Raw genomic sequence first — 23,071 nt, 5'->3', positions numbered from 1 at the left:
AGCTAATATCTGAGATTTAAGTCCTCCTCCTTTTGGCCTCACGTTCAGGAGCACTGTCTGGCTGCCCCTGCTCTGCAGCTGTCTAGGATCTATCTCTGTAGCTGTCCTGGGTCATTAGCTACCCTGTGTAACCTTAGTCCAACCATAACTTGGACTGTGTCCTTTGCTATTGGTTTCCTTATTTATTTAATGGTTGGTGTCAAAGCTGCTCTATGGTAAATTAGCCACTGATCTTCAGATTAACCCAGTGCTCTAGAACAGAATAGTCTGTTGGTGCTATGAGAAGCAAAAATCTTTAGGTTAAGGGACAAATGCCTTCCCTTCCCCAGTATATGCAATCAGTACAAAGGAAACAAAAAACTATGTTTACAGGAAAGTATTTTATTCTCATGGAACCGGTAAATAAGACAGACACTGGAATTCAGAGTAACCTTCTGTATCAACAACTGTAGTCTCCCATTATTACAGGCTACCAACTAAAATAATCCTGTTAATATCTTAAATGTATTGAATAAGCCAAAGAGATCTGAGAACTGGCATCACTGCACAGAAACACATTTTCAGGATAATGGCACACAAAGATTACCCAAGATTGCTTTCACTTGGCCAAATACATGTTACCAGTTTAGAGTACACAGGTGTATGATATGCACAAATAACAGCAAATGACAAGAGGAGATTTGACAGTTTTACAGAATATTAATTTATCTTCGGCAGAAACTCAAGAAAGTTCTTTTTACTATTTTTTATCAGAAACTTAATGTTTATAGTTGAATATTATCCCAGTTTCTGGGAGATGTGTCCTTAGAGAACCACAAGACAAAGAAACTGTCAGTATATTTTACAAGATGACACAGTTTTTTTCTGTGTTCAGATGGAGCTGAGAGAACAGCCCAGATCACTCTGCAATATAGGCAAAGTAGTTTATTGGTTGACAAGGCCCTGTGGTGGTGCATTCCCCTCCATGCCTTCCTTTCCATCTTCTGTGCCACCCTATAACCTAAAGAGTTCTCGTCAGACCTTGGCGTTTGTGTAATGGTTTGAGTGGTGAAGCATTCCTTGACCATACCACCAATTCTTGGATAGTTAAAGAAGGAGACACTAACCGTTCCAGGGAGTCCTGTTGCGTAGCCAAGGTGGGAAGCAAGAGGGGGGATAATCAGTCATATCCTTATGGCCTTGGAACATTTCTCCCCTGGGTCATAGCCTGAATCTAACAGTACCACTGTTACTGGAATTTTGAAAAACTCTAGTAATTACTGACTCTGGTTGTGGACAGGATGCAAATTCACTAAACCAAATCATCTTGCAACCCTATAAACAGTGTCCTCAGTTGGACTCTTTGAGCTCTCCTAGACTGCAGAAGGCTGTGACCAGATATCCCTCTGAGCAGGATACCTCTCAGAGGTCACGAACTCTCCAGTTTGTGAAAACTGTGGGACCACTGCCAAAAGCTGATGACGGGACCTTGGCTGAAGACTCCTCACTCCTTGAGGCTGTCCTGGGTTCAGCATAGCAGTCAGTTTTTCTCCTTAGTAGCTGGTGCAGCGCTGTGGTTTTGACTTTCAGCCTGGGAACAGAGCTGATAACACCGATGTTTTTAGTTGTTGCTCAGTAATGTTTACTCTGACCAAGGACTTTGTGAGTCTCATGCTCTGCCAGGGAGGAGGAGAGGCCGGGGGGGAGCAGAGACAGGACACCTGACCCAAGCTAGACAAAGAGGTATTCCATACCACAGCACGTCATGCCCGGAGTGGTAACTGGAGTTCCCAGGAAGGGCTCACTCTCTTCTGGGTCGGAGTTGTTTCAGCAGGTGGTATTGTATTCTCTTCCCTTTTTATTTCCCTTATCATTATTATTACTGGTGGTAACAGCAGTGATTTGTGTTATACCTTAGTTACTGGACTGCTCTTATCTCAACCTGTGGGAGTTGCATTCTTTCAATTCTTCTCCCCATCCCTCCAGAAGCTGGGGGGAAAGGGGGGGAAGGAAAGAAGCAGGGTGTGTGTGTGGGGGGGGTGGGGTGGTGTGAGAGTGAGACAGTGTATTTAAACCACGACAGTTCTTTTTGGGGCCCAACGTGGGGTATGAGGGGTTGAGATAGCGACAGATCTGACCAGAGTGTGTCTAGTCATATTTGTGATATGCATTCATTGTTTTAGATTAAGTCACTCGTCACAATGCTGATTTATTGGCTCTCAAAGTTGTTTCTCTTGATTTTGCAGCTTCAGTATATCGTACCTTACTTAGAGCCAGTATTTGCTGTGTTAAGTGTTTTTCAAGTGTGGGGCTTGGTCTAAGGTTCTTGTTTCATAGTACTTTATGATAATGACTTGTAATACAATAGAAGCATTGATCATGAAACTGATCTGGCTTATGTTCCCAATGTGGTCACCACCTTTATACTTTGGGAGGTATATAATAACAGTGCTTAGCACTTACACATCTTTTTTCTCCTTCTCGGGTGGTCAGCATGTGAAGGAGACATTCTTTTACCCTCCCAGTCAAAAATATCTATCAGTCCCACTACCCCCAGGTTCCCCCAGCGCCTCCACGCACATGCCTCAAACCTCACACTGAGAAATGCCGAGATATTTGATGTGAATAATTCAATGAACTCATCACCTTAAAACTGCAACCTACTGCTAGGTCAAAAGCCATATAAAAACCTCATCTATAGTGAACTGGTATAACGATTCTTTAGGCAACTCTAATTGATTATACACACGGCTCTAAACCACTCCTTTCACGACAGGCACTGAGTAGATTACATGGATTGCATTGACTCTGTTGTCTAGAACAGGATTTCACACATATAGCTTACACTTCAGTACTTCCATATAGATGCCTAAGGTGTCTTAACCTCCATTGGTCTCACCCTTGACCACAATATTCAAGTGATTTATTAAGAAGTGGATAATTTGATACAAAATATTGTACTTGTGTATCCAAAGACATTACCGGCAATGAGACAAAGACTGACAATAAAATGGAAACATGAAGAAAGACATTTTTATTACTGATCCTGTAAATAATCAAAACAGAATAGTGTGATTCCAGGGCACCACCAGAAGCTCCACAAGGCCTAATTGTTACAGAGTAAGAGAGTCAGTAAAAGAAGTAAGAGTGCATGTGCAAACACACACCTGCAAACACACAGCTGCCATGCCATATATCTGCTGGGGAAAATAGGGTTTGGAGGCCTTCCACAAAAAGAGAGTTGACTTCTGCTTCCTCTTCTCTGTAGAGGCACACACATAACTATTGTGTGGTTTCTTGTTCAAAAGTCTCCTGGTGTCAATTTGTGTGTTGAGAGAAGGACCTATTCGGTATATAGACCCCAAAACTTAAACATATCACTGTATCTGAAATCTGTTATAATACCTTTATCTTTCAAAATTACATTTTTTATCTAATCAATAAAGAAAGTAAATACATGATAAAATGAACATTTCTGCGGTTTTGAAGTATGAAAGATTTTATTTAATAAGCAATTTTTTGGCTGTTTCATCTTCTTTTAAAAAGAAATAAAATTATGTAAGAAAGACAATTTATTCTGCTACCTAAGAAGTTTTGTAATCTAATGAAGTTAGGCATACCTTATAATACAGGGGTAGTAATTTACAGTTGTATACCATCTAAACTGAGAAATTTATATAAAAAATGGATATAGACTGGCCCAGAGTGTATCATTGGGATTGTACTGGCATAATGGAAAGACGAATCAGGCCTCAAATTAACAAATGGTCATTTTAAACTCCTGATGTATGCAAGCTTTAAAACTCTGAACTTTTCTTGTTTTAGCAGTCATAGAACGAGATATGAAAGGAAAAACACCCTCAGTATTCACTACTTTGGGGCAGAATTTAGAGAGGCACACAAGTAATTCATGTCCAGTGGCATAGTGAAACAAATATCAAAACAATATATAAAAAATAAAAACAAAAGAACTCACATTATTTATGCAACCAACAACATGGACACATGTAAATTTTATAAAAGGGTTTTCTGAATATAATATGTTGCTTTCCTGGTTAGGACTTTGACAGTGGTAACTACTAATACTCTAAAAACATTTGTTGCACGTGTCTTGGTTTATGTTCTTTCAGTGTAAACGTACAGGATTATTTGTAGTTCTTGTGGTACAAACAGATCTTTTTAAAGCATCTTTTAAAGCAAATTGAGAAGTTTTATTTTTTAACTTTTTGTTTGTTTTTTTTTGTTAACTGTACAAGAATTCACATTACACTGATATCAGCTCCTTCCTGTGGTCCACCTGAGTGGTTTAACAAACTAAAGACAGATGTCAGTGGAGTAATTTAAGCACTTCTCTGGTGGAAAGATGGTTCTGACAGACTTTTTGTCTGTGTCCATTCTCACTAAAATATCTCCTGCTGCTATTTCCCTACTACCAATAAAGCCTTGCAAGATCTCAGAACACAGCAAAAGGAGTTATCAAATGGTACCAGTCTCCCTGTATGTTCATACAAGTTTTCACAATTTCCTTGGATGGGAATTTTGGAGTTATAAGAATGACTTGATGAGAAAGTTGTATTGTATGGCTGATTTAATATACTACTAAAAACAACATATTCTTTTACTCATAGACATGAGCCTTTCCCTCTCTGTGCTCATGATAGGGAAAACAGGCTTAGCTATTTTAAGACAAGTAGAAAATACACAAAAAAGAAATTAGGTGTCCACAGAGGACCATGGCCAGTATGGCAGGAATACCACGTAATGATTGTGCTGGCACTAAGGACACAGTAGCCTGGAGGATTGGAAAGGGCTGTAAATAGTTTTCTGGCAACTGCAACCTAATAGAGGATCATAGTGTTCCTAGGGTTTGGGTCACCTGTCTTTCAGCAGTATGATATTTCTTTACCCTACTGCAATAGTGATTTCTTTAACTTTATATGCCAAACTGCATTTCCAACAGCATCTTGAATATTAGTTCAGAGTTGACAGGCATGGGCTGCTATGGTATTTTCAGAAGCATTAGACACAACACTGATGTGGGAGTTGAGTTCATCACTGACTTACCTGAATTGCTACCTCCCCTCTAGAAGAGAGGTTTATTATCTCTCCCACATTTCCAGATTGCTTTTCTATTATCTATGTATCTTCTACACTTCTGCCAACTACCTGCTTCAGCTGATAACTGCCATCTGCCTCAAGTTCTCTGTGGTGCCTAACAGAGCTCTTCCATGGCTAAGTCTATTGCTGTAGTTACAATGTGCTGTGTTCTGTGTCCCCAGGAGCTGTAAAAGAAAAGAGTTTTATTGGGCCTGGAATAGACATAGTTGATGCTTATAGACAAAACTGATCTCAATATAAAAACATGCTTTGTCTGTATTTTATCATTAAAATTCTACAGTCTAGTTGTACTTACCTGAATCTTATCACAAAAACTTTTATCACAAAAATACTACCTGTTTCACTAACAGAACTAGGATTAAAGTTTTATGCTTGTGACAGAGCTATCTGTGTGGATGAAGGCTGAGTGAGACATGGACTGACAATGATGAAGATTGAATGAGACACGGACTGACAATGATTAGTTGTTGATATAAAGCTACAGAAGCTGGCCTAAGTGACTCATCAATATAATTTTAATGATAATATGCTGTATATTAGCTGCAGATGAGAATGCACACCACACCAGCCTGCATATGAGCACAAGAAAAGTCTGAATTACGTATTTATGGAACAGAAATCAGTCCAGAAAAAAACCCCAAAACAACATAATCAGAATGTAATTTTATGCAGGCCAGAGAAACACAGTCATAAATATGCACCCCCTAGATCTGGACTCTGCAACTAGAACACATAACCTGTGATGCAGCAGAGGAATCTAAAGTTAGAAGAGGGCCTGTAAAATTCTGAGTTCAAATAAAACCGCCTGACAAGTGCCATGTGGGGAAAATGGACTATTCCAGTAGGAAACTTACCCAAACTCTTAGTAGATAGACTCACAGAAAATGCCATCAGGTATTGTACATTTGCAGCACTTTTTGTCTTTTCTTTTTTTTTTTTTTCCTTTCTGGTGAGAAATAATTCCTAAAACCTTTTCCCGTTAATATCACTAAAACGACCTCAAGCTGTTATCAACAGGAAACAGGAGACTGGATAACAGACTCCCAGAGGTCTATCTCACTATCAGAAAGACACAGAATGGGTAACCTATGTGTGACTTCTTTTCACACACATGCTAGATAGATAAGTTTGTTTAATTTCTTAAATTTGTTTAATTAGATAACTGAAAAATGCAGAATGCCACCTTCCCATACACAGACTCATATATGCACATGCACACACAGCTCCAAACCTTTGCCAGCTTCTTGAAACTCACAAGGAAATTATTAACTGCCATCACTAATACATTTTTAATTCTTATCCTTAGACGTTAGCTATGAACATTTTGACTTAGAATAATGGACTTCCTGCACTGAAGGTGGTCTAAGACTGGAAGGATGTAAAATGATAGCAACAAGTTGGTTTTTTAGTTTTTTTAAATCTGCAACCAGGAATCAAATCAGAGCCTTCGTTCTGCAGCACACACAGAGGAGCACATTCACTCAAAAACCTGATGTCACTGCAGTTGAGGTCAGTATAAAAAAATACAATCACATAACACCTGAAGGCTCATGGTAATTCCTGTGACTTAGAGCAGGATGCAGACATGAAGCTGTATCTGAACTTGTACAGAATGCAGGTCAGAATCACACGTGTTATAACTGCAGCTAGCTTATATTCAGTCTCTGCCTTGGACTAGAAAATGCAAAATGTGATGAAGTGCACAGCAACATTAAGTCAAGATGCATACACCTTTCCTAGAGATGGTGTTCTGAGAAGAAGTATAGAAAGAAACTGCATGAGGCACAAACATACATACAGAAAATGGTTGTACTGTTTCTATATCAGTATGTTAATGTAAGCAGTAGTAAGAAAAATACAAATTCATTATATATAAACAAAGAATACATTTGTACTGTATATAGCACTGTGCTATATACAATGTGCAGTATGTTCTATACAGTATAGTAATGTGATACTGTGTAGTACAGTATGGGATATACCTTATCACATATATCACTTTGTAAAATTTATTATCTAGAATATATAGTATATAGTTATAATTAAAATATATATCTATATAACTAGATATCTTTTCTATTTAAGACACATCAGTGGAGGAAATAGACCTATGCGATGAAAAAGTTATTTCTGTCTTAACCTATTTATTTTTCATGTCCCTTTGAAAATCACTTTCCTAACATTCTTTTAAAAAGTATGTAAATTGTAATATTTCACTGTAGAGGACAATGTAGCCATGCTCTGCATGTCAGAAGAACTGTTTGAAGTCCTATATGGCGTATGATTTTCTTCAGGGTGTACAAACTGTCTGAATATGAGAGCTTAACATCAGTGTAATGCCAAGTTTAGAATTTTGATTCAAGCTTCACTATGGAAAGTCTTATATCAGAGTTCATGCTAATTTACATATTTTAATGTATTTTAATGTATTTTATGTATTTTAATCTTGTATTTGTGGGCTTGCTTGGAAGTGAGTGTTTGACTGTGAGCATTTGTACCCAACTCTTCTTTGCTCATATGCCCAGGAGCTGCTGCTTAATGTTTACTCTTCCCTTTACTTGGCTTAGTGGGCCCTTTGAGTTCTTGCTGGTCTTCCAAAACCCTTAATACAACCTGCTGCCAGGGCAGACTGCCACTGACTCTATGTGGGGATGCTGGGCACAGGCTTCTTTCACACACTTGCACATAAGATGACACACCACTACCCAAATTAACACAACTGTGACTTTCATGAACTGCCCTCACAATCATTATGGCCATTTGCTTTTAAAAATGTCCCTGGACTTAGGTACATAACTCAAGTATTACTTAGCTTATGCAAGGGCACAAAAATAACTCCAAGCTGTTCGGTCTGTTTCTGGAATAAAAGTGCTTGTCTCTACCAGTGAACTACTTTCTACTCCCTCTGACTACAGTGCCAGAATCTGCCCAGAGACTGTAGCGACCTGGCTGCTTTACAAGCATGTGACAAAACATTCTCTCCTGAATCTGAAGAACTTGCAGTAGAAGCAGGTGATGTAGAATTAGAATAATATCCTAAAAAAAGAGAAAGAATGATAAAAGATTACTGAGATTTCTGTGTCTGTGTCTTCGGGTTTAATGATTATAGTTTAAAACACAAAATAATTCTTAATACTTCTCATATAGAAGGCATCAGATTCATAAACCACAAAGCCAAAGAAACCTGACTTCTATGAACTTGTGCTACAAGATGGCAGCCCATCTTGTAACACAAGCTGGATGGATTCTTTGTGCATGAATTCTTTGATGTGCAGTAGGTATTGCTATTTGTGCTGCAGCTTTTTTTTTGAGGGATGGCAGGCTCCTTTTCAGATTTTTTTTCCAAAATTTTTAATTCATTGTGGCTGATGCTAGCTAAGGGATTCAGTTGTTATTAATGGAAAATAAAGAGACAACCCTAGCAAGTCCTTCCCTGCTCAACTTGCAGCTCAGCAAATTGGAATATCCTCGACTATAACAGTTCTCCCTACTCTTATCCATACACAGTTTCAGCTCCTAACATGTCTGTAAAGATCCTATTCATAAGCTCTTAACAAACAAAGGACATCCCATAAAGTTAAGAAAACAAATAAATAAGATAACCAGGTTTATTTTGTACATGTTTTGCAACATAATGTCAACAAATGTAATTACCCCAGCCTCTTCACACTACTTTTAAAGGTGCATATAATGTGCAACTTTTACCCATGAGAATAGGCATTATGGTAAAGGCTTTAATTATGCAGTTATATGATTATCTTCTCTTTCCCTACAGGATTTTAGCCTTAAGGACAGAATTTCTGGAGAACTTAATGGTCACTTTCATAAATATGTTCATGTACAAAACACTTGGAACTTTATTATTTCTTCAGTGAGAGAAAAAGATGGCAAAGGAAGAGGTGACCAAGATTTAAACTGAGAACTCATTGCTGACTGGCCAGATTTCAGTCCTTGCTTCGGAAGACGAAGTTCCCGCATTTAGCACAAAAATATCTCTGTTATTATTTAGAGTTTTTTCTCCTAACCACAGCAAACTGGTGCCTTTTCGTAATCTTTCCGTGGAACAGCGAGTGCATCAGCTTTATAGCGTGAAATACTCAGCATCCTCAGCCCAGAAGAGGAGGAGAACGGGGTGGGGCCGGGGGCGGATACGTCTTGTGCCGCCCGCAGCGAGGCGAAGAACGCGACAGGGAAACGCCGGGTACCTCTCCATGCCCCTCTATTCCCGGGGGCAGCGCCCATCGCCCCAGCCTCAGCTCCTAGCGAGGGCTCTCCTCACCCGGCGGTAGGAGGGGAGGCCACCGGCGCGGAGGACTCACGCCTCACCCCTTAGGGCGCAGGACCCCAGCGCTGCCCGTCCTGTCACCCCCCCCCCATCCCGTCCCATCCCGTCCCACCTCCCGCTCTGGCTCCATCTCTCCGGGCCGGGCGCCGCGCCCCCGCCGGCCCCGCGGAGCCGGGTTGGGCAGCCCGGGAGGCGTCTCCTCCGCAGCCCCCGCCCCCCCGCGCCGGTGCTGAAGCGCCTTGGCCGCTCCCCAGCAGCACCCCCGGGACAGCGGCGTCCCGTCGGCCCCGCAGCAGCACCCGGGCCTTCTTCCTTGCCGCCCGGCCCGGGCTGTCCCTCCGCTGCCGAGGATACCTCATGGGAAATAAATAAGTTAATTACCCCACTCAGCCCCGCGGCAGGGAGACGAGCCGGCGGCGGCCGCGGGATTAGATCCAGCCCGAGCTAGAGACCAGGTAACGTAACCTACCCGCCAGGAGGGAGGAGGAGGAGCAGCAGCAGCGAAGCCGCTGAGGTCGCCCCCGCCGGGGAGGGCTCCAGGGGACGGAGAAGGGGCTGCCGCTGACGGGGCGGTCCCCGGCTTGGCGGCGTGAGGGCGACTGCTCCCGCTCTTTGCGCTCCGTACTGTCAGTCACACACGCACACGCGAGCCACCGCCCACGCAGGGATGGATGGACGGACGGACGGACGGACTGAAGGACGGACACCGCGTGGGGCGCAGCCGCTGCCCCCCGTTCCCTCCGTCCCAAAGCAGCCACCCCAGGGAGAAGACGCCTGCCCCGCCGGCCCCGCAGCGATCAGCGCCCTGCTCTGCCGGCGGGGCAGGGAGGCGGGAGGCTGGGCCGGGCTGAGGCCGCAGCTCCGGGGGGCGCGGCGCGATCTCGCCCCCGCCCTCTGTGCGCATCCCCGAGGAGCGCCGAAGCCGCCTCCCGCCGCATCCGTGGGCGCGGCGGCATCGCCCTCCCCTTGCAGAGCCGCGGTCCGGGGCAGCTCCGCTGGGGGATGTGGGCGGCAGCCGAGGCGGCTGCGGCTGCAGCAGCGTTAAAGCCGTGCCGCCGTTATCAGAACCGGGCCTGCTCGAGATGACCTTGGGGAAGGGGGGCCTCATGGACCTTGTGCTGCACCACGACAGCTGCGGCCCTGCTCTGGGCTGCTATGAGCCATACAATGCAGGCGTTATTATCTCCAAATACTGCTGGCTCCAGTTAAGTGTTTGTATACTGAGCTCTCAGTAACTCAGTTACTCTCTGAGTAACTGGTACCAGAGGTCGGAAAATACTCCCTCTCCATTGTTCTCCTGGCCTCTGTTAGCACACAGTGAAGGGAAGTCCTTGAAGGGAATGGTCTCATGGAGAGTGGCAATGATCCCATCAGAAAAGGAATTCTCTGTGCTCATAGGGAGCACTGTGTCCTTGATTCATGGTTGTTGAAGTGGCCCCTACAAAACACTGAAGCAATCTTAGACCAAGAAGTTTCCCTGTTCACATTTTGGAGACCAGAGTGTCCCTTGGAGGACACGTTATCTGTTTGTCCTTCGGGGGCACAGAACTGACATGGGTTCTCCGCTGCTATTCCAGTAAGGTGGATAGGAAAACAAAACAGAGTAACATTTAGAAGTAGCTGTTTCTTTCAAATGCCAGCCTGAGCTTTCAGCAGCAGTGTTGCTGAACTTATTGAAAGCTGTTTTGGGATAAAGAAAGAAAGTGAAGGAAACTGATGCCTCATGGAGGCATCCATTTTTGTTTCATTGGTCTCTGTAATAATGACCCATGTTTCCATAGTGACATCCATCTGTGCCTCTCAAGTTACTTATCAAATAGTAATGAAAGAGGTGCTTGGAGCTTCCGTTGCAGGAACGGGGCCATAAACTTAACAGCACACCAATCAAGCCAACAAAATAGTGCCTGAGCTCTGTCTAGATGAATTATGGTACCAAAGTCAGACTTTCAGAGAGAGAGGGACGCAGACTGATATTTAGAAGAAGCAGAAAACTGACAAATAGTTCAATAAAAGTGGCAAATGTTTTCATGTACACCTATTCAATCTAGAAATAATGTAGAAGTGATTCACTTCTTAAAGACAGTGTGCTCCTTCTTCCATTATGGTCTGCTAACTTTGAATATAATACTTGAGAGTGAGTGCTGAATATCTACTCCTTCCACCTGGAGAAATAAATTCAGAGAAGAAAGTATACTCCAGAGATTTCTGTTATTTGTGCAATTTGTGCAACTGTAACATCATGCTTATGACTCTGCCTAAGGGCCCTGCTGGCTTACTTTGCAACATTGTGCTTACAATGTAAGCGTCGTCAGAGCAAAACAGGTCATTCTGAATAGGCAAAGGGTTATGGATTATGGAAGGTTATGGATTTATATGGCAAAAGTGAGTAATTTTGGTTAATGGAATCAGCCTTTTTTATTTCATGATGGTGATGTGCAGTATCCTAAATATCAACTGTAGTCTTCATGGAAGGCCTTCATGGATGGCAGAAAACTAAATTTATGAGTTCTATGGGTAGGAAAACTATCCATAGGGTTATGTAGTGATACAACTGATCTGAACGGGCATTTTACATATAAAGGGGGAGACGTTGAAATTCAAAGGCAAATATCAAAGAAACACTGTGGCTCTGCAGCTGCAGTGAAGAGAGGTGGAATTCTGTTTCAGCAGTCTTGCAGTGTGCATGCATTATTAATAGTATATAAAAAAACCTCCTTCCATCTCTTTAACCTAATTCTATCTGTCACTTCTCTGGATTTAAGATCATTCAGTTCCTGCTATGGCAAAATTCTCATTCTAGAATCCGAGTTTTATGGAGACAGGAGATCCTTTGGGCAGCCTTAAAGAAGATGCTGTTACTTATGGGCAGGCAAGTTAAGGGAGATAAAAGAGCATCTCACCTTGAATCATAAGGTGGTTTTTTCAAAAGAAAAATTCTTTAATTACTCTTCTTTCTTGGATTTGGTTTACTATGTCATACTTCTTATTTATATGTGTGTTTATGTATATACATATATATATATTTCTGGCACTCACTCTTTTTCTTCATTTTAGAAGAAAATCCTTTTTAGTATCCTTTTGTTTCTTAAGCAAATTATCCTGTCCTCTTTCTACAATGAGCAGGTGGTTTTGTTTCCAGTAACTCTGGTTATTACTGGACCGTTTCCAGTTGAAGAAAAGAGACTAAATCTCACCTGCTTTTATTTTTATTTTTTTCCCTACTGCAACATGACAGGCTGATTTTGCAGTGTAATAATTTTCTTGAGATGTTTGCTTTTAGAAAAGATGGCATCTGAATACAATTCTCTATTAATTGTATTAATTGGAGTTAAAGCTCTCCATGTTCTTATGTGAGAATCAAGAAAAGAAGAATATTCTTGGGCTATGCTAATAATCTATGCTGTTAAGTGAGTTTTATGTTCAAGGTCATTATGATTATGAAAATGTAATTATCTTTTTCTTTTTATTAAAAAGAATAGCTAGGTCATAACCATTAATCATTAACAGAGGGCATTACCAGTATCTGCATCTGATCATGTAATATATATGGACTCATGTTTTCAGAGCACTGAGGAGCAGGTTAAACAGGAAAATAGGACCTCATTGACCAACTGTCTTGTATCAAATGAAAGTGAGAAACAGGCTACATCCCACATACACATCTCAGTCCAAACCTGCATTCCTTGACTTGTATGTATTTGTGAGCTGTTGTGCCAGCTTCCATAATTTTATTGTGAAACTTGGAACGTTTGAAGAAAAGTTTGCAGTATTCAAACAAAAGTAGTTGGGATATAGGAGTAAGGAGATTATATTCCATGGCTTGAGGGATAGAGGGTGTTGGACAAACTGACTGGGGAGCTCTATGTGGCTTTATTATGTCACATATTTCTGATACTTCTTATAGCTGTTGGTCTTACAGTCAAGCATTCAAAATAATGTTAAACTTATATTGAAGAGCAGAAGTCTAGCTAACCAGGTCATGGTGGCTGGCAAACTAGGAAGTGTCTCTGTTTTTTTTCTCTTGTAATCTCAAGATTTTTAATTCATAATATTTGTGTCTGGGGAGGGAAATTAATTATCATCAGCTCATTCTTTGGTTGAGTATATTTTGATTTTTAATTAATGCAGTGTCTTTAAGTGTTCCTTTATTTGTTATCTTCAAGTTCAAGCCTCCAGTTACATGCTAACATGTTTCTGGACATGGCGCTTTTCTGTCTCATGCCACTTGCAGTAATATGTAATCAGAGGTGTGCATTAAGATCATTTAGTGATAAAAATTGAATAAGCATTTCTAAAAGTTTATTAACAAAACTAGGGCAATTAAAAAAAATCCCCCAGTTGAAGGAGGAAAATTGATGCAAAAAATGAGGCCTTAGCATGATATACTCTTTTGCTTTGTGGCAGTAAGACTTAAGATCTTAAGAAACTGAATTAATGTTAATTCACAAAATCAAGAGGCACTAGAGAACAAACTAAAAACTGCTTTATTTATTCCTTTTTTAAATGTAGCTGTTGATGCATTCTCTTTTAACTTGGTGTCATGATTACTGAGTGTGAAATATTGAATGTATTTTGGTTCCACCCAACAAGACAACAGTACTCTGAATCATAGTGTAAATTATATAGAATTGGCTAATAACTTTAAACTGTAGGAAATTTATACTTTTAAGTGAACTATTGATAAAACTGCCCAAACATTCTAGAAGTTGGGATATTTCAGAATGGGTGGATTTGGTACTTCAGAATAAGTGGATTTGGTATTCTTTTCATATGGTTAAAAGGAAAGATATTTGCAGCACATGATTTTAATGGTGAAAGCATAAAACTCCATAGATTGGAGGTGCCCAAATGTTCAGAATTGTTTAAGCAGTGATTGCTTTCTTCTAGTGTGAACATTTGTACCCCTACAAGAGCACTTTCTGAGTTTTTTGACAGCAAGCTTGGTAGTTATTTAACTTTTTTCTCTCTTCAAGGTATTTCAGTGGAGGATTCAGCTGTAGGTGATGACCGAGGTGCTGTGGGAACATTCAGAAAACATGTTGCACATGGCTCAGAACGTCTCCTATATTTCATGACTTTTCTTATTTTTATATATTTTTAAAAGTTCTGGTCCTTTAGAGCAGCTAATCTTCCCATGCCAGCTAGCAGACTCCTGCTGCAGCTTCAGACATGACCATTGTCTGGTGCCCTCCTGTCATATGGCCTCAGTGATAGCAAACTGTTGGCAGCACTCCTGTTTGGCACTTAGGCATAGCACATATGACAAGGAGTTGTAATGGTGTTTGAAATATGTTTGGCATCAAAGAAGTTTTGTCATTTGTTGTCTCTACAGTGGTGGTAATGACAGTGCAATGATGTACATTGCTTTTTGCATGTGTTCCATGAAATAGAAAGTAGTAAAATTAGTTACAAAACAGAACTATGTCATCCCAAAGCTAGAAATTACTTTTTTTTTTCCACAGAAATAGATTAATTAAGGTATTAAAATTCATCACTTAGACACTTTTGCAGTCTATGGTACAAGCAAAAAGCAAACAAAAAAAGATGAAATCTAATCTATCTCTGTATTAAATTTAGACTTATAGTGTCATGTTCAAGCATGTACTTCTCAATGCTTGTTTTCTGAATTTAATCAATACTGAGAAATATGTATTTTACAGTACTAAAAACACAAAGAAACAAACGAAAAAGAACTTAGCATTTCTATGCTGACAAAAATGGCAAAAAGCATACATACAAAATGCATATTTGATTTTTTAAAAGAAAATTAGTTCCTACTGTTAGTATTTGATTAGTGTGGCAGATAGAGAAATGTGTTTACTCTCAGCAAAGGCTTTTGAAATCAATTGTATTAGAATAGGTTTTTAACATTAGAAATTAAGTGTTTTGTGGCATTTTTATTATTTTTTTAATTCTCTGGAATAATTATATAAATATTTGGCAGTGAAGGTTAGAATTTTTGAAGTGACACAGAAGTTTGAACTATGTTCAAACTACTAACTGTAATAACTCGTCTTTTAAGAGACATAGCTGCATTTCTCTGCTGATCTTATTGAGAGGTGGAAATTGGAAACCTTAAAACTTAGGACATCTCAACAGTTCACCATGCTATTGAATTAAAATGTCATTTTAATGGAGTTGCAATTGTGAAATTGAGCTGCTATGGTTAGCACCTTGGTGCAATTTCAAAAAAGAAAGAAAAAACCCCATCAGAATGATGTAAATAAGCTCCCCATGGGAATGTGTCTGATTTCTTAACAATCAGAATTTTGCATGTTAAATTCCTTGACAATTCTACCATTGCCAAGTACATTCTCCACTGAACAAATCTTTTTGTAGAAGTTAACTGCTTTTTCATGGTGTTCCAGGTTGGATCTGGGTCTGAAACGGGGTACCAGTAGCTATAAACTGCAAACTGGAACTGAAGACTGGTTTCAGAGGCAGAAAAAGTGTGTCTAGGGCAGAGACTCCAGCTGGCTAAAGAAGGGGGTTGCTTCTGGGAGCAGCTGGAGAGGACAGAATAGATTCTGGAGGGAAATTGGTGCTGGAAGCTGGAGAAGTCAATGGGCCTGTCACCCCATTACCAAACCTTTTTTAGGATGTACATTTTTATAGTCATTTGTGCATAGCATTTAACTAAAGGCTTCCTTTCTGCCCTGAAGCATTTGTAGTATCTCAGCTCATTGTCCAAAGTCCCTATCTTCCATTAGGCAGCTCTTTCCCTTCTTCTTACCAGTACTACAAAAGGCGAAGCAGGGGACTCAATAGCCCTTGATTAGAAGCCATGACATCAGATTTAGGCAAGGAATGAAAAAAAGGCTTGTGTATTTTGAGACCTCTATGTTGTATATTTAAGAAAAATAGGTAGAAAATACCATAATAGCCTGTATTTACAAAGCACGAAATATGTATTGTATTTGTGAAGAATAAAAAAAAAAGGAAAAAAAGATCCTGTTTTCTTGTTCAGATATAATTATGGTGGCTGAAAGCATAAAGTATTTTTAGTTCTCATGCTTTTCTGATGTAGTTCTCCAAAAAGAGATGTTTTGATGTAGTTATGCTGGATATGAGGGTGCTTTATTTCAATTTAGCTTATTTTCTCATTCATACATAACAATGCTAGAGCCTCATGAGCACTGCGCATAGTCTGTTCCAGTTTTAGCTGTATTAGACTAGTGAAAGAGATTTATAAGCAAACCTAATGAATATAAGAGCAAAACTCACATGAAGTAGAGAAATACAGGAAAAGCACTTAAAACTGAGACCAAAAGTACTGTGGTGTTTTCTCATAGCCAAATATTTCAGTCTTGCTTGATTGGCATGTCCTCTCTTTCTGTGATTCGAGGTCCAAACTTGAGCTCCCTTCCTCTCATGGAGCTCTAATGGGTTAAAAGGGGTTATTCATGGCTTACATCCCGTAGTGGCTGAAGAGACTCTTTTGACTGCTTCTCAAGACACAATTAAGTCTTTTGGATCACTTGCTTTGATGTGCCTGATTAGTTTAAATGGAAATTATTTCTCATAATGATTACCAAAACGATTTCTCTGTTCCCAAACAAATGCTTTAATTTATCTATCTTGTCTGTTGTCTCTTCTCGATTTTCTTTCTGTGAGAACATTTTCTTTCTCCCCATTTGTTAGAATAAAAATCTCAAAGTATCAAGTTACTGTTGTACCTTGCTCATTTTACTGGCATACTGTGTTTTCCATGCTAAAACTGGAAACTGTTGGAGACATACTCTCTTGTAGGACAGCTTTTATATGGTACAAATGATGCTCCTCCATAGTAACCAGTATTTATATTTTATTATGCTATTTTTATCTTATTATAGTTACTTATGTTTACATTCTTTACCCTTCTATTTTTTAATTTTGCCTTTCAGGTGTTATGATTAGGGTTAAAAAAAGATGTACCTTTAAAAAATTATAAATGTGAAAGGTGAAAACAGAGTTAAAGGGAAAGAGATGTTAACCTGAGGAAATATTATTTTGAGGAATTTCACAGAGGCAAATACCTTCAAGCCAGCAGAACTGGAACAGGGTCATATTTTCATTCAGTGTGGGTTTTAGTTGCCTTCAGATTTTATTTTGGTTTATTTTTAGAAGAGAGTAGAGAGAATGTTGACCTTTGCCTTTACTATTTCTGTGTATTAATTGTAGGCCATAACAAGGTTTTCGTTGCTGATGAATAGTTGTGTTGTGATGAATAGTCGTACACGAAATGGGCGTGCACTCTAGGCAGTGCTGTTGTTTACCAATATATCTGTCTAAAAAGATGTTAATAAAGAAATGAGTATGAAATATGAGAAAAAAAATAACAAACTATTGAGCACTACAGTTCTCAAGCATTAATATTGCAGCCTTGAAAATAAGGCAAATGTTGAGTTTTATAGTCATGGTTTAGCTTGGTGGTTAAGAATATCTTGAATTACAGAAATACTTTTCAAATAATAAGATACGTTCAAAGCCATTACACTTAACACTGCAAAATTAAATAAAGGCTAAAACCATCACCTTGAATAATGATGGCCTGTCACCTCAGTGGGAGACAACATGGACTGTGCAGTATGGATTTGTTCAGGTGCTTTAGCAGTGAGTGGGTGAAAAGGGGATTGTTCCTTACTCAGAGCTCATACAATGCCATGAAGCCCTAGGGCAATGTGTAGTCTGTCAAGTTCACCTGTACGTGGGCAGGTGACTCCTTCTTGTGTGTGCCATGAGAAAGCAGTTCTAACATAGGAAGTGAGAATATGTCACTGGTACGTGTCTGCTTCCAGTACCACACAAACACATATCAAATTTTGATCCAGTTGACTCTTTCCAGCTGAGCATTATTTTGTAATTAAAAAAATAATAGTGGCTTTTACTGTTATGCTTAATAATAAAGCCGATTGTTTTGCGCAACCTGGAAAATGCAGTCATATTGTGCATGATGTGCAAATCATGATGTAATGGGATACAAAAGCATTCCTTTCCACAGTTAAAATAGGTTCTTCTTCTGAATGTGACAGCATAGAAAGGTGTTAATGAAGCAAGATGTTCTTGCTTAACTAGGTAATCAGCTTGCAGTTCTGGATATACTTTAGCTTTGCTGAAATATTGTGTGCATAAAATGATGATTTAATCCGTATTGTTCTCAATGCAAATGCATTTTAGCTATGAGACTATGATATTTTTCTTTTCTTGTAGCTATTTCCTGAAAAATTAGGAAAGCTATTGTAGTTGCTGTGTGCAAGCTTACTGTTAAATTATTATACTTAAATTACTGGTCTAATAGAATAGTTCTTTTTTACAGAATACTGAACAGTGTTTTATTGAGGATACAGAATATGTTTTTAACCTTAATAAGGTAGTTAAAAATTCTTCTTTCCTTCCTTCTGTCCATCCATCCTCTTCACTATGGCACTTGCACTTTATATTGATCTGCTAAGAGTACCATATATGTATGTGGATGTATTTTCCATCTGATCCTTTTGACTCTTTTGGAACACTTCTGTAACCAGGTGCATAGAAGGAGTAATGGATACTGTCAGCTAAAGAGTGTGTTTCATACAAGAACAGTGTGAAGGAAGCATGGGACTGAAGGAGGGAAGCCTGAATGTTGGCAGTAAGGAAGTGTGAGGAGATGTGGAATCTGGACCCAGTAAGAAAACAAATGAATTGAATGCTTAGTGAAACCATTTTACTGACATTTCTTTGACTTGGCATTTGAACTGTCAGAACTGAATGGATGATTCTTCAGCCAGTATTTGATAGTGAATTTAAACCCCTAAAGAATGAAGGACTTCTGAAGTCAAGGAAGTTTTTACTCAATCAGCCAAGCAGAGCAGGCTCTGTTTTCCAGTGCCAAGAGGCTAAGGTTGTTTGCTTCGAAGCTGTTCTTACTGCTCCAAAGGGGAGTTTGAACTGTTTGGTCAGTCCCTGCTGGGTTCATTAACTTTGTGTGTTTGTTTCTGTTTCCCCATTGAGAAGGGAATGGTTTGTATTTGTGTTCCTAAAAGATTGGACCTGAATTATTTAACCAAACCCCAGTGAACGTGGAACCTTTAGTATTTGGTTGAACTCGTGCTACCAGGGTCATTTTCATATGCTCCTCTGACCTTGCCAGAGGGAATCCCTGTTTTTTATTCATCTAGTAGAACAGTTTATCTGGGCCCTGCTGAGAATAGAAGTGGGCCACCTACTTTATACAGCAAATGAGAATCACAAGAGAATATCTCTTGTGGAAAAAAGCTTATGGAAAAAGGTTTTTTGACTGTTTTTTTTTTTTTCCTTCAGAGAATTGGTAATTTCTTGTCTTGAAGAGTGTTGCAATGATTCTTTAAGCAGGAGTAAGAAGGTTGGTGACAGCAGTGAGAAGATGCAAGGTCTTGAAAGCAGAGAAAGAAAGGTACATGATACAAGTTGTCAGACTGCTGGACTTTATTTCTCAGGCAGTCCAGCAACCCAGCAACTCATTTTTTCCCTGCTTTTGAGGAAAGCCATGGTAGCATGAGCTACCTAAAACCCCCTCAGTGCCTCAGACTGAAGGGAAAACACAGTGCTATTTCATTGCTAAAATGCAGCATAAGTATCAGAGCAGATTGAGCAATTCTGTTGTGGACCATGGGTTGACTTTTGAGAGGCATTTTGTGTTACTTCTGAGATTACCATCTTTAAAAAAACATGCATGCACAAAATAGCTGCTGTAGAGCCACAGTGAACCTGCACAGTGGTCTGAATCTTTTACCTGTGGTAGCTAAAAGTGTTGTATTTATCTCAAATAGACATACTCAGGGCAGCTAGAAAGAAGCTGGTTAGTCCAGAGAGCAAAAAAGAAAAGCAAGCGGTAAGGGAAAGTTGCTGCTGTTTAGGTATTCAGACCAGCTGGGAGTTGCATGAAATTTATCTGTCTCCTGAGGAGCCTCAGTTGGCAGGATTTGTGCGGATTTCTGCCCATAAAAATAAACCTGCTTTACCCTGGTAGAAGCTACAGCCAAGAGTTGATCTCTCAGCAGTGAAAGCTTCTGCCAGCGTAGTTGTCCCTCTAGGCAAAATAGAAAGATATACTTCACCCTTTAATCACTATGGGTTATATCTCCTTCTTGTCTTTAAACAAAATTACTTTATCAGTTGCTGAATATTTTTATCACTGTGCTTATATGCTCAAGTAATATATACCCAAGTACAACTGTCATATTCCCACTATAATATTCACCTACATTTATTGCTTACTCATTTTAAATGCCTTCCTTAATCATGATCTAAATCTGTCTGAAAAGCTGAGTGCACTTTCAAAAAATATAACACATTAGTTGACAATTTATATATCTGTATGTAAATCATAAACTTTCAAGCTGGAGACCATCTTGCACTTCTTTAGAGGCTGGAAACAAATAATTTTTGCTCAACAATAATTATGCAACTACAAAGATTTTTTTAAGTTAGAGCTAAGAGTTACAGGCTTTCACAAGATGTATGCCATTAAAAATTAAGATGCCAGTACAGGCAGTAACGCTACTCATTCAAGCTCATTTTCCTTTTCACTTATAATTTGCAATGTCCTCATAGCATCCTGTTCCCTCTGTTGCATTCTCTTATTTTGTGTTCAATTGCCTATATCTTTATATAGATACATTTAAATACAATATAGTAGGAATGACTGAAGGGAAATCAAGGCACCAGGGGAAACATGAAATATGAAGCTTTTGGTGACTAAACCTTGAGTCAGTTACAGAGTAGTTTTTTCTTACCTTGGACTTAGTATGCTGGTATGTTTTTGAGTTACTAGAGCTGTTAGAGGCGGCTGACAGCCTTTGGGATTGGGTATTAGGAAGGAAGAGGGGAGGTAGGGCAGTGAGCATTCCCATGGAGTGGGCTGAAGCAGCACTTGGCACTGGGGAGGGTGGACAGACCAAGGAATTGGTGAGGAAGCATGTCTTTTCACCGTAGTGCCATTGCAATAAGTTGTAAACTACAGGAGGTGAGAAAGAACCTACTGATACTTCTGTTTAGCTTGTGTACTTGCAACTTGTGCACAGGCAGTTTTTAACCCACCAATGTGTCTGGCTCCTTTTGGAAGGTGGTGTACAAGGGAGGAGACAGGTGGGAAAATCTCTGTTTCATATTGCCCAGGTACAGCAGATCTGGTCCTGCCATTGTCTGTTCATAGTTCCTTGTAGCCTTCTCCATTCTCTCCTAACTATGCCTTGATGCTAACAACTGCAGAGAGTGCTTACAAGAGAATAAGGCAAGAATCCGCCCAAAAGGCTGCATGTTGGGCAATGTGATATGCAACATACCTTTCAGATTGACATTTTCTTCATTCCTAACACACTCAGACTTGTGCACTGTCACACCCTATGGCATATTGTATTACTCAAGCTCTTGTGTATCTGCAGTTATGTAAGTAAAAAAAATCTTCATGCCTGAATGATAATACTTCTTAAATAATTCACAGAGAATAGTTTTAAATTAATATTGCTTTTATTTTCTGCAAAGGGATTATGGAATTCTTGATGGAATTATTTGAAAATACTTGTCAGTATCTCTGGTAAAGCTACTGTTTCTATGGTCAGTTTTGAGCAGTCCCTGATGCATATCTGCATCTTCAGAGACAGCCCTACCTACTTTCTTGACCTGAGTAAAATGTATTCTGCTGCCACTACTCCAACATTTGCAAGAAATCGTCTTTAATACCAGGCATTTTTATAGAATTTTAGAATGTCACATATTCAGCTATTATGGAATACAGCCTCACAAAAATCCAGAAAAAGATGAGACAAAATATTTGTGTTCTAAAAATTAATGTCTTATTAGCAATTTAATCAGTATAGTTGCAAATTTACTCTAAAAATGCTGCCTCTTCAATTCTCCATCTCTGGGCAACTGTCCAGTTTTTACATAAGGTAAACTGCCCTCTAGGTTGTTCCGTAAGGAGCTGAGTTTTGTTGCAAGTTTTAATTGGACGGTTTATGCAATGACTCAGTTAAGTAAATCATGAATTAAAATTGTGTTTAAGAGATTTGTCTGTCAAGACAGAGATTTGCTTTTGCTATAGAAGACTTGACTCGAAGATTTACTTTCAAAAAGGATAGTATTAGTTTTCTGTCATATGTACATGCAGCATGACATAGTTGATCTGTACCTTCCATAAATTTTCTCCTATGCAGACATGATAACCACAAAAATGTAGTGCAACAATACTGAGTTGCACATCTTACAAACACATTAACAAAATATGGGCATTGCAGCACATGCTTTTCAGAGACTTGTTACTCAGCTGAACTGAATATATTTTTCTCAGCAATACTGAAAAGATTGCAAAATTCCAGATTTCAACATTATGCTGTTAAGATGTGGATCTACTTCAAAGATGAAAAGAACATGTTTAGATTCCAGAACATGTATTTTTCAGTTTCTTATTTTGTAAAAGTTAAATAAACAAACATGAAACCCCTCCTCCTACCTGTCCCAAAACATTTAAGATTTAAAAACATTGGACTGGAATAAGGAACTGGGTCTCTATTTTCAGTCCCCTGCAATGCCAAGATATATGGCTGGGTTCATCAAAATTCATTTGAGTTCAGTTCACAGGTATACGACTGAGCAGCTTATCTAGACTGACTTTATATAATAGAGAGAAATAAGCACTTGTAGGCCACATATAATTTCATTACAGCTTAGATGTCAAAAACAGGTTAGGGAGAT

At 39.5% G+C, this 23,071-nt stretch overlaps 1 protein-coding gene across 1 annotated transcript in view; it reads left to right on the top strand.

Annotated features, from left to right (window-relative positions):
* Nucleotides 1-9,743: 9,743 nt before the first annotated feature.
* SLC16A7 (solute carrier family 16 member 7) overlaps nucleotides 9,744-23,071 on the top strand; it is a 73,294-nt gene continuing 59,966 nt past the window's right edge. Inside the window, exon 1 of the mRNA XM_005148057.3 lies at nucleotides 9,744-9,837. The gene's annotated coding sequence lies outside the window, so the exon portion shown is untranslated. The remainder of the gene's footprint in view (nucleotides 9,838-23,071) is intronic.

This window comes from Melopsittacus undulatus, chromosome 5 (genome assembly GCF_012275295.1).
Source record: "Melopsittacus undulatus isolate bMelUnd1 chromosome 5, bMelUnd1.mat.Z, whole genome shotgun sequence".
Classification (NCBI taxonomy): domain Eukaryota; kingdom Metazoa; phylum Chordata; class Aves; order Psittaciformes; family Psittaculidae; genus Melopsittacus; species Melopsittacus undulatus.
Note: the sequence above shows the minus strand (reverse complement) of the source record. Positions and strands in the feature narration are given on the sequence as shown.